The sequence below is a fragment of the Stegodyphus dumicola genome, chromosome 10 (assembly GCF_044657685.1).
Source record: "Stegodyphus dumicola isolate Sdum_Otavi_A_Nest chromosome 10, ASM4465768v1".
NCBI classification, from domain to species: domain Eukaryota; kingdom Metazoa; phylum Arthropoda; class Arachnida; order Araneae; family Eresidae; genus Stegodyphus; species Stegodyphus dumicola.
Window position 1 is genome coordinate 149,870,291 of NC_140777.1, and position 14,008 is coordinate 149,884,298.

Sequence of the window (14,008 nt, forward strand, 5' to 3'; positions counted from 1 at the left end):
GATTATACAAGTGGCGCCCGAACTAAAAGGGGATGGACAGTAATACATCACCACCAGGATTAGGGAATTGGGTTTCCTAAACCTCAGTCGCCCTTTAAAAGGGGGAGAATATAAGGTATTTTCTCCCTTTTTTCCGCATGGCTTGGTGGTGTAATTGGAGGCATAGTCAACTCGCTTTCGAGAGGTTCAGGATTCGACTCCGAGGGCACTGAAAATTTTTCATTTCTCCTGCTTTAAAAAAAAAAAAAATTAAATTTAAAAAAAAAAAAAAAAAAAAAAAAAAAACTTAATGTACTCTACACACATCTGAATAGATATCAACCAAAAGCAAGTAATTTTGATTACTTGATTTTGTTTGGATAATAACAAGGGAGCGCAAATTTTATAAGGGCGTTTTTCAATGAAAATATTTGAAGGCATTGTCTTAAAAATTGAGTTTCGACATGAGAACGAACTTTTATTTCCAAAAAATTAAGAAACTGATACGCATATAAACAATTAATGTAGAAGTTAATCTGAATACATTAAATAATAGCATAATTTTAATGAAGCATATATGCTAACACAAATCAATGTAAACCGAGTATGAAATATATCCTTTTTTGATATAACTTATTCCACACTTTTTGGTATTGATTTTGATCAATACCAAACATTTATTTTCATTATTTTCATCTAAGTTTAATTCCAGATTGTCATGGAATTAAACTTAGAGGATAACTGGAAATTAAGAGAATTCTTGACTTATACATTTTGGTTTTCAGCTTTTGCTTTTCTTTCACAATAAACAGAAGCTTTTCTCTTAGGTTAAGGTCAGGTGAGTTTTCCTACTGCTGAAGGACACATAGAATTTTAGAAGGATACATAGAACATAGAAGCCAAGAAATTTTAGCAAATATTTGCAATGGAAATTTAGGGACTGGCTTTTGTACAGGTTCAAAATTAGTTACAAATAATTCGATAATAAAAATGATTTTATAGATTATATGATAAAAAAACAATATTATTTTTATTTTATTTAATCTTGATATTCATTTCTTAATATCCATATTTCTAGAAATATGGATATTAAGAAATTCTCCGGTGTTTGCCTGATGTAAGTCAGCAGTATCTATTCCATTATTATTGTTGTTATTATTCTGATAGACAATATTGTCTTCAATTCGATCCCTAGCCTTTTTCAGCAAATGTTATAACTTTTAATTTAAAGCGGAATACCAGTCCTCTTTGGTCTGGGCATCTTTAACTATAAAACGGAAAAGAAAAATCGTACATTACTTTCTTTCTTTTAGCCATCGACAGAATAGCTGGCCCACGAGGTTACGTGCTTTTCAGTTTGGTGGATCCCGTCGATGGAGTTAAAAAAAGATCTTAGTACTGTATCCTCCGGGAAATGATTACGTTTAGAGCATAGTGCTGTGCCCTCCGGGAATTGACCACACTAAACGAGGATCATTGAAAGAAGAACCAGAATATGGAAAGGAGGTGCATGGTGGGGACTGTTGAGACTAAGGGAACCACTTTTCACTATTATGGTACATGTTAGGCATATAGATATATTATGGACATGGTATAGACACAGGTACAGACGTAAAGATGAAACCTGAACAAATATTATTATGGTACATGTTAGGCATATAGATATATTATGGACATGGTATAGACACAGGTACAGACGGAAAGATGAAACCTGAATAAATACATTACAAATCACGAAATACATTAAATGAGTGTTGGATTAATCATAATATTAAATATAATTAAAAACAAAACAAAAAGAAACAAGCAAACAAAAACACAATATATTAAGTAAATTACCAGATGTGTAGAGCACGCTACTGACGGCACTGTGTCCAAGGAAAGAAATCACTCCAGGCTATCAGCAATGTTCTTAGCAATGGTAGTGCAGTCTTTAATGCGGCTGAGAGCATATTTATTCTTAATTGTGTTCTTGAACCATGCCGGCATATTGATTGAAACTGGTATTTTTAAAGGTGAATTCGCTGTGTGCGGGCAATCATACAGATAGTGATCTGGATCACCAGTACAGCCACAAATAAATTGGTCTGTCTCTTAGTCCAGATCGGTGAAGATAAGACATACACGGGCCATGCTCTATCAGATATTGTGTGAGGTGTGAAGAGCCTATTTAAATTCTGATTTACTTTTGGATGAAAATTATATAGTCTTTTGCTGTGATGCTCGACAGTAGTTTTGCCATTGTTTCATTAATTCACATTTTGAAATGGTTTTCAGATATGAGTGCGGAAGTGGCGCTCTAATGTTACTCACATGGGGTTCGTTAGCTGCGCTTTTTACAATCACATCTGCTGCTTCATTTCCTTTAATCCCCGTATGGGCTGGAACCTATTGAAGCTTGGGCCTCAGACTTACAGGAATCGAAATTAATAGTTTCTGTATGTCTACTGTGGCCGGTCTGGATAGTCTCCAAGCTTGACACTAAGCTTGTGTATATTGCTTTATACATTCCATTGGTAACAGTAAAATCCAGAGCTGCTTTTAGGGCTGTAAGTTCTGCCTGAAATACTGAGTTACTGGGATGAAGCTTTTTCCCCAGGAATGGATTATGGGGTCACCGTCCATTGCACACTAGGCACTGCAGTCCTGAGCTTTCCTTTGGAGCCATCAGTACAGAGGTGGCAGAGGATTGTACTGCAAGTGGAGGATTACAGCTTGCTTCTACATGAAAGTCTTCAGGGTTGCAAAGAGAGTGGGCAATGTGATTCTCGTATTCCGAGGATACATATATCCTACTCCAAATAGTAACGTCTTGTTTCAGTCTGATCGCTCTCACCGCAGGACTCTCGCTCTGTACTACCAAGTGCAGGGGCGGAAGACCTGCCAATACATTTGATGCAGTTGGTGGAGAGCTACGCAATCCTCTGCAGATGCCCAGAAGAAATGGTCTTGGCACTGAGTTCAGTGCTTGTTGCATGTTAATCAAGACATTGACGCTCCATATGGAGATGTCATGAAGTGCAATGCGCTCAACGACAATGGCATACCATACCTTGAGGGTCTGGGAGGAGACACCCCAGCTTGGCTTAACTGTTCTTCGCACTGTGTTAGACAGTTTATGCAGTCTTTCTTCTTGAAATTGTGAGCTTATGTTCACTATCACATCCGATTATTTTGTCTAATGCTTTTAGGGAATTGACTTCGTAACTTTTACAGCTGAGTTCGTTTGAAACAAGCAGGAAGTCGTCAGTATACGCTATTAATTCTGATGTTTCATCGTCATCAAACAGGTTGAGCGCGGTGTCTGCTACTGTTGTGTAGCGAATTTAATTTAATTAAGTGATTCATAAAAATCAAAATTTTAATTTGTAATTATTCAAAATTTGAGCTACACAAGTTTGGTTATATTCTTTTTGGGCCTATTAATTCTAGTGTAATATATTTTGGCTTTCCGAGTTTACGCGAACTGCGTCTTCAATCTTGTACACGCAAACAATGGATAAGTATTTTTTTCCACGTAATAAACTCAGTTTTTCATGTCAAAAATTAATTTGATTTCTTAGTATTTAATATCATTAGTTGCAGAAAAATTAGCTCTTTAATTTGGCATAACTTTCGTTTTTCTAACTTTAATTGCATTTCAGTTATGAGCTTTAATTAGTAGATTTTTCTTCGTTTGCTTGTGATTTAGTTAAAGGTGGATGAAATGCCTTCCTTCCGGTTGAAAAGTCACTTTTTGCGAGTTTTCAGCGTTCTTTCGTCGGGACCCTTGCAGGGTTGTTGAAATTCCTAATTTCCCCCTGTCACAGGTGGTGTTTATTTGGCGAGGGTTTGGCGACATAGATTTTCCGTTGAGGTTTCAAAGTAATGGATTTGGCGAGTTTGATAACATGAGGGTATGCTGTTGTTGCAACTATTTTAACTTTCGGCGAAGAGTGGGTTATGCCAACTAGGCAGTCCGGCGTCCTCCCTTTTAACGGGGTGTTTTGAGGGACAAGGTCACCTTTTTGCACTTTTGACTTACCATCGGACGCTGTACTCGCTGGCAGCTGAATTTTATTTTGGAAAATGCATTTTCCGCCTTTGGATCTACGGGCTTCTTGCCCTTGAGTTTTGAACGAGGGACTTAGTTATATGCATCATGACCTCTACTAAATTATAGTCTCATCAGTTTTTGTGTTTGAATATGTAAGTTATTCAAAAGATAATTAAAATAGAAAAATGCAACGAAGGGTGATGCCTAGTAATGGTGCCGTTAAGAAGAAAATTTTAGTCTCTCCTCCACGAATAGAGTCTTCATCTGTCTCGATGTTTCTTCCACGCCTTTAAGAATCATTTTCCGCTTTGCAAGAAATGCGTTCTCCACGAATAGAGTTTTCATCTGCCTCGATGTTTCTTCCACGCCTTTAAGAATTATTTTCCGCCCTGCAAGAAATTCCGTCACTGCTAGCTCCGGGGTCGCTACTACATAATGCATCACTTAACTGGAACAACGACTAACTTCAATATTGGATTGTAAATCAACTATCAGAGGAACTGAGAACCTCCTTAGTGCATCCTAAATCAATTAGAAACTTCTGGACTCCATTGAAAATTCATCTACATATGAACTCTTCTCATTTTCCACCACGCTCGGCAGCCGTCCTCCTTGGCATCTTGATAATTTTTTTTAAATATGAGGGTATTTCTCCTCATCCTATTCACTTGCAGCCTGTGATTCCTCAGATAAGTCTTTTTATTTGTTTTCTTTTATTTGTTGGTCTGATGTTAAAAAAAAAAAGATTCTAATAGTTAATTCTAATAACTAAAATAGTAGTTAATAGTGATTGAAATAACTTAATTAGTTGAATTAAAATATTGTAGTTGAGTAAATTAACCTAATTCTAATGAAATCATTTTGTTTGTCCATAAAGTAAATTATTAGATTGGCTAAGGAAATATATCCTTATTTAAATTATTTAATTGAAACAGTGAATGTAACTTAGTTAGATTGGTTAAGGAAATATATTCTTCATTAAATTATTTAATTGAACTTGTGAATTTCTTTCATGGTGAGGATTGATTGGTAAAGGTGTCATTATTTGAGCTTCTTTGCTCCTCTTAGGGACTAAATTGCTTGTAGGATGTAAAAGCCTGATTTTAATTAACATATTACCCGGTTAAATCATTCTTTTGAAAATAGAAAGTTACTATGTGCAATAACCTGAATTACATTGGTATTGATTATTCTGTGTGAAATGTTTTTTTGGAAAGTATAACTTGTTAATTATTCTTTTTTTTTTCTCCCCGGGGAGGGTATTGTTAATTTATCCAAAGTTTTATCTGATCATGTTTACCTGAATGTAATAGAAATAATAGTTTGATATTATTGAGTCTAAGATAAAAGTAATATTACTCTGTAGGGGTATGCATTTGTAGAAGGCAATATTTTACAGTTCAGCTTGAATATAATTTGCTTACTAAGTTAATTCTGCATTGTGTAATCATCAATATGTTACAGTTCTGATTGAATATAAATTGCCTACAAATTAATGGATTAAGTAATTCTTGAAGAATTTAATAAATAGGCTCACTTTTCTAGATCAGTCAATGTTTATTTATTTCTTTTTGTGTGTGTGTGCTCATGATTTTCACCCGTCTCTTTCTCAAATTGATTTCAGGGTTAATCCGAAAACACAACGCAAATGTACAGGGCTTATTGATATTAATATATTACTGTGGTTAGAAAATTTTAAGTGTTTTGTCAACAGAGTAGGAAACCTTTTAGGTACCTTACCTTTAGGAAACATAACACTACCAGGTTCCACAGAAGTGGATCTAAGCAGGAGCCCTGTGGCCAGCCTTTCATCACCTTTCGCATGTGGATGCCTCCGGCCGTTGTAGCTTGAACCCGTCTTTCACTCAGGTAGCTCTAGATCAAATCAAATAAAGTTTGGGGGCAACTTATATCTTTGAGAAATTTCAAACATCATGCCGCTACCACGAATCGAAGGCACCTTGAATGCCTACGCTGATGACAACGGTATGCAGTTTACTCTGCTTGTTTTTATGTACCATGTTTCGTAGGTGATTCAGTGCATGATCCACCAACTTCTGCTACAAAACCATTTTGCCTAGCATTTATGAATTTATTAGCACGAATGGAATAATTCAGTCTTTGAAGTATCATTCTTTCGAGGATTTTTCCCATGACTGGGAGCAGATAGATAGGCCTATAAGAGGCAGCCTCTTTTGGATCTTTATTCTTTTCGTGTTGGAAAAGGCTCAGAATCAAATAGACGAAGTATAATATTGTTCAATAGTAGTTTTTATTTCCTTCTGCTCAGTTGTGTCTTTATGGGGATCATCAAGCTGAAAAATCATTTCCAGTATATGCATCACAATTTGTGAACTAGTGTTGGTATTCTGACAGACTGACATAGTTAGACTGGTAGGTTTGAAGATCTTATCATGAGCACCTTTGAATAGTCTACCAAATTTTTCAGTTACGTTTGTACTATATTTCTGCCAACATTCCAGTTCTGCCTTTGAAATCTTCAGCTTGTAAGCTGAGCGGTTTTTCCTGAATATTATTCCCAATGCCTCTGATTCATTTGGATCGCGGCAGCCTTGAAAACGGCCCCTAAGGGCACAAACTCGACTTCGTTCGGCCGCTAACAGGAATGCCACCATGGAGTTTTATTTGAAGTAGATCGACTTCGCCTTTTAAGTATTTTATCACAGACCATATGCAATGCGTCTATTTTCACACTGTACACCGTATCGAGCTCTTCTTTATCACTTGCATTATCAAAGGCTGTAACTGAATGAGAAACATGGAATGCCAAATGCTGCCCAAGTTCTGCGAATTTATATATTTTGTTTTCCATCTATTTTTAACAGCGTATTGGTGTTCTAAGTCAAAGGTCGAGTCTAATAAAGCGATGGTGACTTAATAATAGGCAATCACTCCAAGTTAGAAGACTGTCAGCTGAATTAACTGTCGTCAAGCCATGGGATGTTATGAATCTGTCAGAATTGGCACTGCTCGTCTGTTTCTTTCAGGTGCACCCCAAAGAAAGCTAGTGGCATTGAAGTCTCTTGTAACAATTTTCCGCTAACCGAAAGTGTAACTACTAGTATATACTCTAGTTCAGTCAGCGCTAATATGATATCATGTGAAGGCGGAATATAGACACTAGTGAAAGCAATGTTCCCATTAGAGCTCTCAAGCTGAATGGTGATTGAGTAGTTACCTTTGCACATTAGTAATGATGTGAGCGAATCGCTGTACTAACTGCCGCTCGAATACTGGTTGACTGAAATACTTTGAAAGAACTCATGCCTACAATTTTTCCATTAGGGGTGTAATATTCCTGCAATAGGGCCACTGGAAAGTTATTTTCGATTATCATTTGGGCTGTGTTGCTTGTTGCAGCCTGGCATCTCTGGAGGTTCCCCGGGTGTGTTACTGCATATGTTGTGTCTAGGTTCTTATTCGATTCTTCACAGTAATATAGTAAGGTGTTGTGGTAGTACACTTGCCAAATGAGTGACTTTCATCACAGGCAGCCCACGCTGAGGATGACCTGCAAGTGTGGCTGATGAGGCCTAGTTTTTGACAGTTGTAACACCTCTTTACTTTGAAATATTGTCTAAATGTACCCGAGCTAAAGCCAATGAATACACGGGGGTGGTCTTTTACAAGGTAAAAAATGTTGGTGGGAATATCGACAATCCTGTTGTTATCACTCGAGGACGTATGTTCAGGTGTCCTTGCTGTTATGTGGGACTGTATTACTGACGGCGCCAGATTTAGGAAAGCCTCACTTATATCGTCAGCTGCGGCCGAGGCTGGCACACCGTAAACTATCACTGAAGTTTTTCGAACGCTGGGAACTCTCACAGAAACTGTTAAAGAATGCACAAGTGTTTTTCTATTGATTTCCGAGGCACGTCTATGTATTCTTTAGCAGAGAACAGCACCAGCAGTTCCTTGGCCCGGGTAGGGAGAACTTCTTCACCCGTTATGCCTATGGCTTTTGCGCTTATCTCTTGGAAGTAAGCTGGAGCCTAACTTGCTCAAGAGTTCGATCTGAGTCGTTGGGCAGCAAAACGTATTCAGATTGCTTTTTCCCAGCGGCCTTGTTTAGCGCCTTTTCTTTCGAACTTCAGTGAAATGAAGCTCGCTTGTGTACGTCGTAATCGTACATTACTAGTAAAAGCGAGAGCACAGCTGAGGGGAGAAGATCTTACGACTGCTTGAGAATGGTTAAAAGAACTGAGACCCATAGTAAAGTTAGCCTTAAGATTGCCAAAGCAACCAAACGGCGTGCATGCCTAAAAGATAGGAGAATTGAGAAAGTATAGAAGAAAACGTTTAGCAGTTATTATTTGCCTCGCTAAAATTAATATCCGTGCGTATATGAATATATTATACCAATGAAAATTCAATAGAATAAAAGCTCAATTTTTTGCGCTGCAGACAGTAATACACAGAAAATTCACGTATAACTGGTGATCAAACTTAAAGGATAGTGACAGAAATAAAAACGCAACTGATGCTTAATGAAATATTATTAACAAAAATTCGTACAAAAGCATTAGTTAACGAAAACTACAACATTTGGCAGATGGTTATTCGCAAAATATTTAAATTAAAGCCGAATTTATGGAAATTGGAAAATGAAAGACAGATCTTTTGAAGAACAGAAAACGGTTGTATGCAGTTATTGCTCTTGATCGTCGTTGACCAGGTTGTCTGTCAACCGATCCAGTGCTTAAAAAGCGGCTCCAAACTCTGTGACACTTTGAAGAATATTCAAATCGTGGGAGATCTCCATTTTCTACGACTTTCGCTGAAATGATGGCTTTGAGCCATAACTATTCAATACTGATTTCTTTCAGAAACCACATTCATTTTAAATAACACTAAAGACAGGAATTCCAACGTGCGTTCATTGCGCACTACGTTCTCATCACCGATTTTGCATATTTCCGGCTCTAACGTATGCGCATAAGTGCAGTTTTGTGTTCAATCGTATTTAATTCACATAAATAATTGCAGCATTGGGCACTGGCTGCAACATTAACTTAGCATATTTTTTCTCACTCTACTTTAAGGTTGATGGAGAGTGTAATAACGTAATCAATATAGATCATCAAAACCTAGTTCGAAAAAAATTAAGGGCTAGTGATGGTAATTTTTAATTAACAATTTTTATTGTTAATTTTTAACTTTATTTTGAGGCACAGATTTAATTGGCACGCTTATTTCTTGCATTTTGTACACAATGTGCATTTCTGAAATGCACTTTGTTGTCATATTAAGGTTAAGTCTGCCTAAATGGCATGGTAACTTCTGTCGTATGTATTCCATATGCACGTAATATAACATGTTCTTAAAATTTAAATGCGGTTTGGAATGCTATCGAAAATATATGCATATAAAAATGTTTAGTAAGTGTAAATGTGTTAATAGGTTATTTATGTAATTTTTTGTTCAATGATTTTTAAAAATCAGTGATCATTAGAATTAATTTTAAATGTATTTTATATTTCATAGATTTTCGCAGTAAGGTAACTACATTACAATGGTCTGCATAATTGTATCTATTGATTATATTTCCTTCCAGATATCATTAAATCAGTCCATATTTTATCTTTACAACTTGACAAGAGAGGGCAGCACGAGGCAGTTATTTCACTATTTCAATGCAACATTTGAAACGAAAATTTTGCACCCTAGAAGAAGAAATTCTTAAGAAAGCCAAAACTAAATATTTCTTTTTTTATTAAATTCTAATTCACAATCATCACGTTATAAATTATTTATCATATTTACCATTCATCGTAAAAAGTGTTTCAGTAGTAATTTCTGTACGATTGATCGGGAAAAACCTATTCAGATGTTAAAAAGTTGCAATAGCACTCCTGTTATATAATCAAGTTAAAGAAGTTTTAAGTTTTAATCAGTTTAAGAAGCGCAATAGAGTTTAACAAGCCCACTGAAATGGCTTTCCTATTTATGAGATACGACATGGAATGAATAAATTAGTTGAAAAACTAATATGCCTACTTAAAATTAATAAGCGCATTAATTACTTCATTAAAAATTAAATAATTAGTGTTATCATAAAAATATATGAAATGTTTACATAATACTGTGGGAAGCAAAACCGCAGTAGATGGTCAAACAATGGAACTGAAATTAAAGATGAAGTTTAGAGAATAATAAGAACACACACACACACACACACACACACAAAAAAAAAAAAAAAAAAAAAGGGAGGGGCGGGGGGAGGGAGGAAATCAGAATAATATTAATTTACAATGTATTAGAATATACGTTCTCTTCTGTGCAAAATGATGTCTTTGTATAAAGACAGAAATTTCTTCTAATTAAGTGAAGGGTAATAAATACAATAAAAGTTATTTTAAAATAAAAATGTGCCATTATTATTATTATTTGTTCATCAACAATTGGATAGTAGAGAGACTTTTTCAAAAACTTCATATTTTGCTTTAAACATCTTTGAAGAGCTTTATTGTTGCATTAATCCTCTCCGTCTTGATCAGTATAGGGTACAACGATGCTGATTGAAGTATTTCTAAGTTCAGACTCGAATTCTGGAGAAGGGTTGAGTGTTTTTAAGTGTACAGTATCTTTGCGGTATGGGGGCATTTAAAACACAGGATGAGCGGAAAGTCCTGCTGGAAACTTGGTGGTAATGAATGAGGAATGTTGGATCTGTTTCCCGGGGAATTCTCCTGTAAAATTGGTACGACACTGGGCAAAGTCACACTCTCACTTATAAAGTGTTCAGGGTGCATAAGAATGATAGATGTATTGCTGCGCTCCTCGCCACTGTAAAATTGATGGACTTGCTCTGAATTTATTGTCAGAGGAGTAAGATAAGTGACAGCAACAACACATTAATCACTTTTGTAGATGTAGTTCATGACATAAAACAAGGTTTTATAAATGCTTCGATAATACACTGTAAACAGAAACCGCAGTCAGACGCAAGGATTCCTAGTGACCACCTCTGAAAGTGACTAGTATTTATGACAGCTTCCCTAATTAACGATTGGTATTCGTTAGTGTAATATTATTCTTTCGCAGCACGACCATTCCTTGAAAAAGAACAATAAATATGTATTAAGGTGACCATCAAAATATCTAATTTAGCTATTGAGCTAAAATATTTTACAAGCGAAATAAATTTACAAAGCATTTATTCCAATTGTTTTTTTTTTAAATCGAAAACAGTTATGTTAAATTGTTAATTTTACTTTTTCATCATGGCGTAGTTTGCCATATAGATTTGACGTCATTTGCCCTTTTCAGTTGGTGACTTTTCTAAATGATTCATTCATCTTGTTTCCAGTATGATATCTGATATTTTTCATTTCCTGTTCGCAAACTTGGAAAATGTACAAAAGTCTGTATAGTGGAACTTTGGTTCACGGATGTAATTCGTTTTGAAGGCCGTTCATGAACTGAAATGTTAGTGAACCGAAATCACTTTCCCCATAGGAGTTAACGTAAAATGGATGAACTCATTTTTGGTTCATAGATTATTACTTATTTGAGCTTTACAACAGTTCTTTATGCAAAATTTTGTTAATCAGAACCAATAGAAATTATGAAACATGAAATAAAAAAGACAAAAATAATATTAAACAGAAAAAAATGGACGAAAACTTAATTTGATTTACTGTATCTGTGCAAAGAAGAGTGAACGGCGTAAGAGGAAAAGGATTGAGGAAGATGGGGTTATTATTTTGATGCGAAGTTCCCTTCTATAAAAGTACTGATAACTGTCTTCAGAGAGCATCGTTTTCTGTTTTTTAAGCGCTACTTGATCCTGGTTGAGACTTAATGAGCTCAAAATTCGCCTAGTGTAATTTCTTATTGCCTGCGTTTAATTTTTTTTTTTTTTTTTTTTTTAATGGGACATGGTAATGCTATTGAAGATACTTGGAAACTTTGAATATTAGTCTCTTTTGCGCAAATTTCGAGGCTCAAAGAACTAGCGTCATTTTTCTTTCTTCCTTTACTTCTGAAGGCCTTTCTTCCGAGTCTTTCTAAGATTCAACGTCACAAGAACAGTAGAAGAGCACTGTCTCAAATTTAATTTTTCTACGATATAAAATGATAATTCCATGATGATATCGGACTCGCCAGGGGTCGAGTGGTAAAATTCACTGAACGCTGGTAGTTCTGACCTGAGTTCGATTCCAGGCGAACGGGCTGGGTGCACGGGTGTTTTCGTAGTTCTCCTCATGTGAAATGTGTATACAAAACACTTTCCCTTAATAAGTCCTCCACGAAGGCATTCCTCCTCTCAGGCAGATAGCACTAGTGAGCTTTGCCGTAATCAGATAAACTAAAACCGTTATGATATCGATGTGCATTTAAAAATGACGCCAACGGTAATTTATTTCATTCATTTATTTTTGAATCTGTGTATTATAATAACCGTACAGGCTGAGATTTCTATGAGGCTCTTTACTTAACCCTATCATAGGTGTCCACTGAGAGGAAATTTATAAATTTTCGGGGATTTTTTCTGTAAACTAAGACCTACCCAAGATTTGACTTGACTAATTGTTCACCGCTTATGAAATACTAAATTCTTATCTTCTAACATTAAATTAGAAGTACCGAAAGTCTAAACATTATTAGTCAAATTATTTCTATTTCGTATTAACTTCTTTATTTGTTTCAATTAAATTTAGCTTTAACAGAATTTTATATCGTGGAAAATTTAGTTTCCCATATAAAATGATTATAAGTTTTAATTAAATGTTTAAAAATTTTCACAAAGAATTTCGCTTTTATTTTTTCTAGAAGAACCTTTGGTTGAAGCCTATTAAGAAATATTTAACAATAATGTACTCTGTATTGTGAAAAAGAATGTAATTAAATAAAATAGCTCAGAATACTGCTTATCGTGATGTCCTATTTCAGTCTTTCCCACTTCAGGCAATTTCTTTTCTTCTGTATGTGTTAAAGGACAATATCCTCCTCCACTATAAAAAGTGCATTTGTTTTTTTCAAATTATTCAGTAAAATAATGAACACATTTTTATTAAATTTGCGATAGCGGTGTCAATATCCATTTTATGAGTTTCTGGGGCATTTTAAAGTCGACTTCATGCTAATCCATTCTTTAAAAATTATAATTCCTTAAAAACTATGATTATTCCTTAAAACTATGATTTCGCTTTATTTATTCATTTAAGGTGTAGAATTATCAAATTATTTTAACTCCGATTATTCTTCAGAAATCGATATGATAACAGCAACACTGAATTTTAACCAAATAAAAATATTTTCATGCTTATTATATTGTTACGAAATGTCCAGGCGCAGTAAGATAGCTTCCCCGCAAAGCAGTTTTAGGGTTGCCATAAAATGGCAAGGGAAGGCAAGGTTGCCACATCTGGAAAGAAATCGCCAATTTGGCGATCAAATTGGCGATATGCCATGGACGGATGGAGAACCTTCTGGAACGAATTCTTACCGGTTTAGCCCAGAATGTTCTCGAACACAAGGCTAAAGCTAGATAAACCCTGCTGGTCCGCAGTGTGGGTGCCTCGTCAAGAGTGCGAGATAGTTGGTGTCTCGTCTAACGAGTCAGTCCGTGCGGAGTCGATCGAGTTGACAGCCAGGCAGCGAGTACCGAGAGTTTCGTACTGTATCATGGTCAGTGCATCGTCGAGAGAGCGTGTTGAACTCCAGGAACGACTGAACCGAAGAGTCAGGAGCTGTGCTCTCCTGTGTGTCGTCGAGTGCATCGCGAGTTGTAGCGGCGAGAGTCTCGAGAGTACGTGAAGTTCCGAGAACGACCAAGCAGAGTCGGGAGCTGTACTCTGGTGCTTTGCAGTGAAGCTGTCTCCATTTTTATAGCCTAACCTGAATGCTGTGTCGCTGATTGTTCCAGCTAGTGTATAGTAGATCTTCGAAGACTGTAAAACGTGACTTTGGAGCTGTGCTGATTAATACTGGCCAATAAAGTGCGTTTTGATACTTCATCAAGTG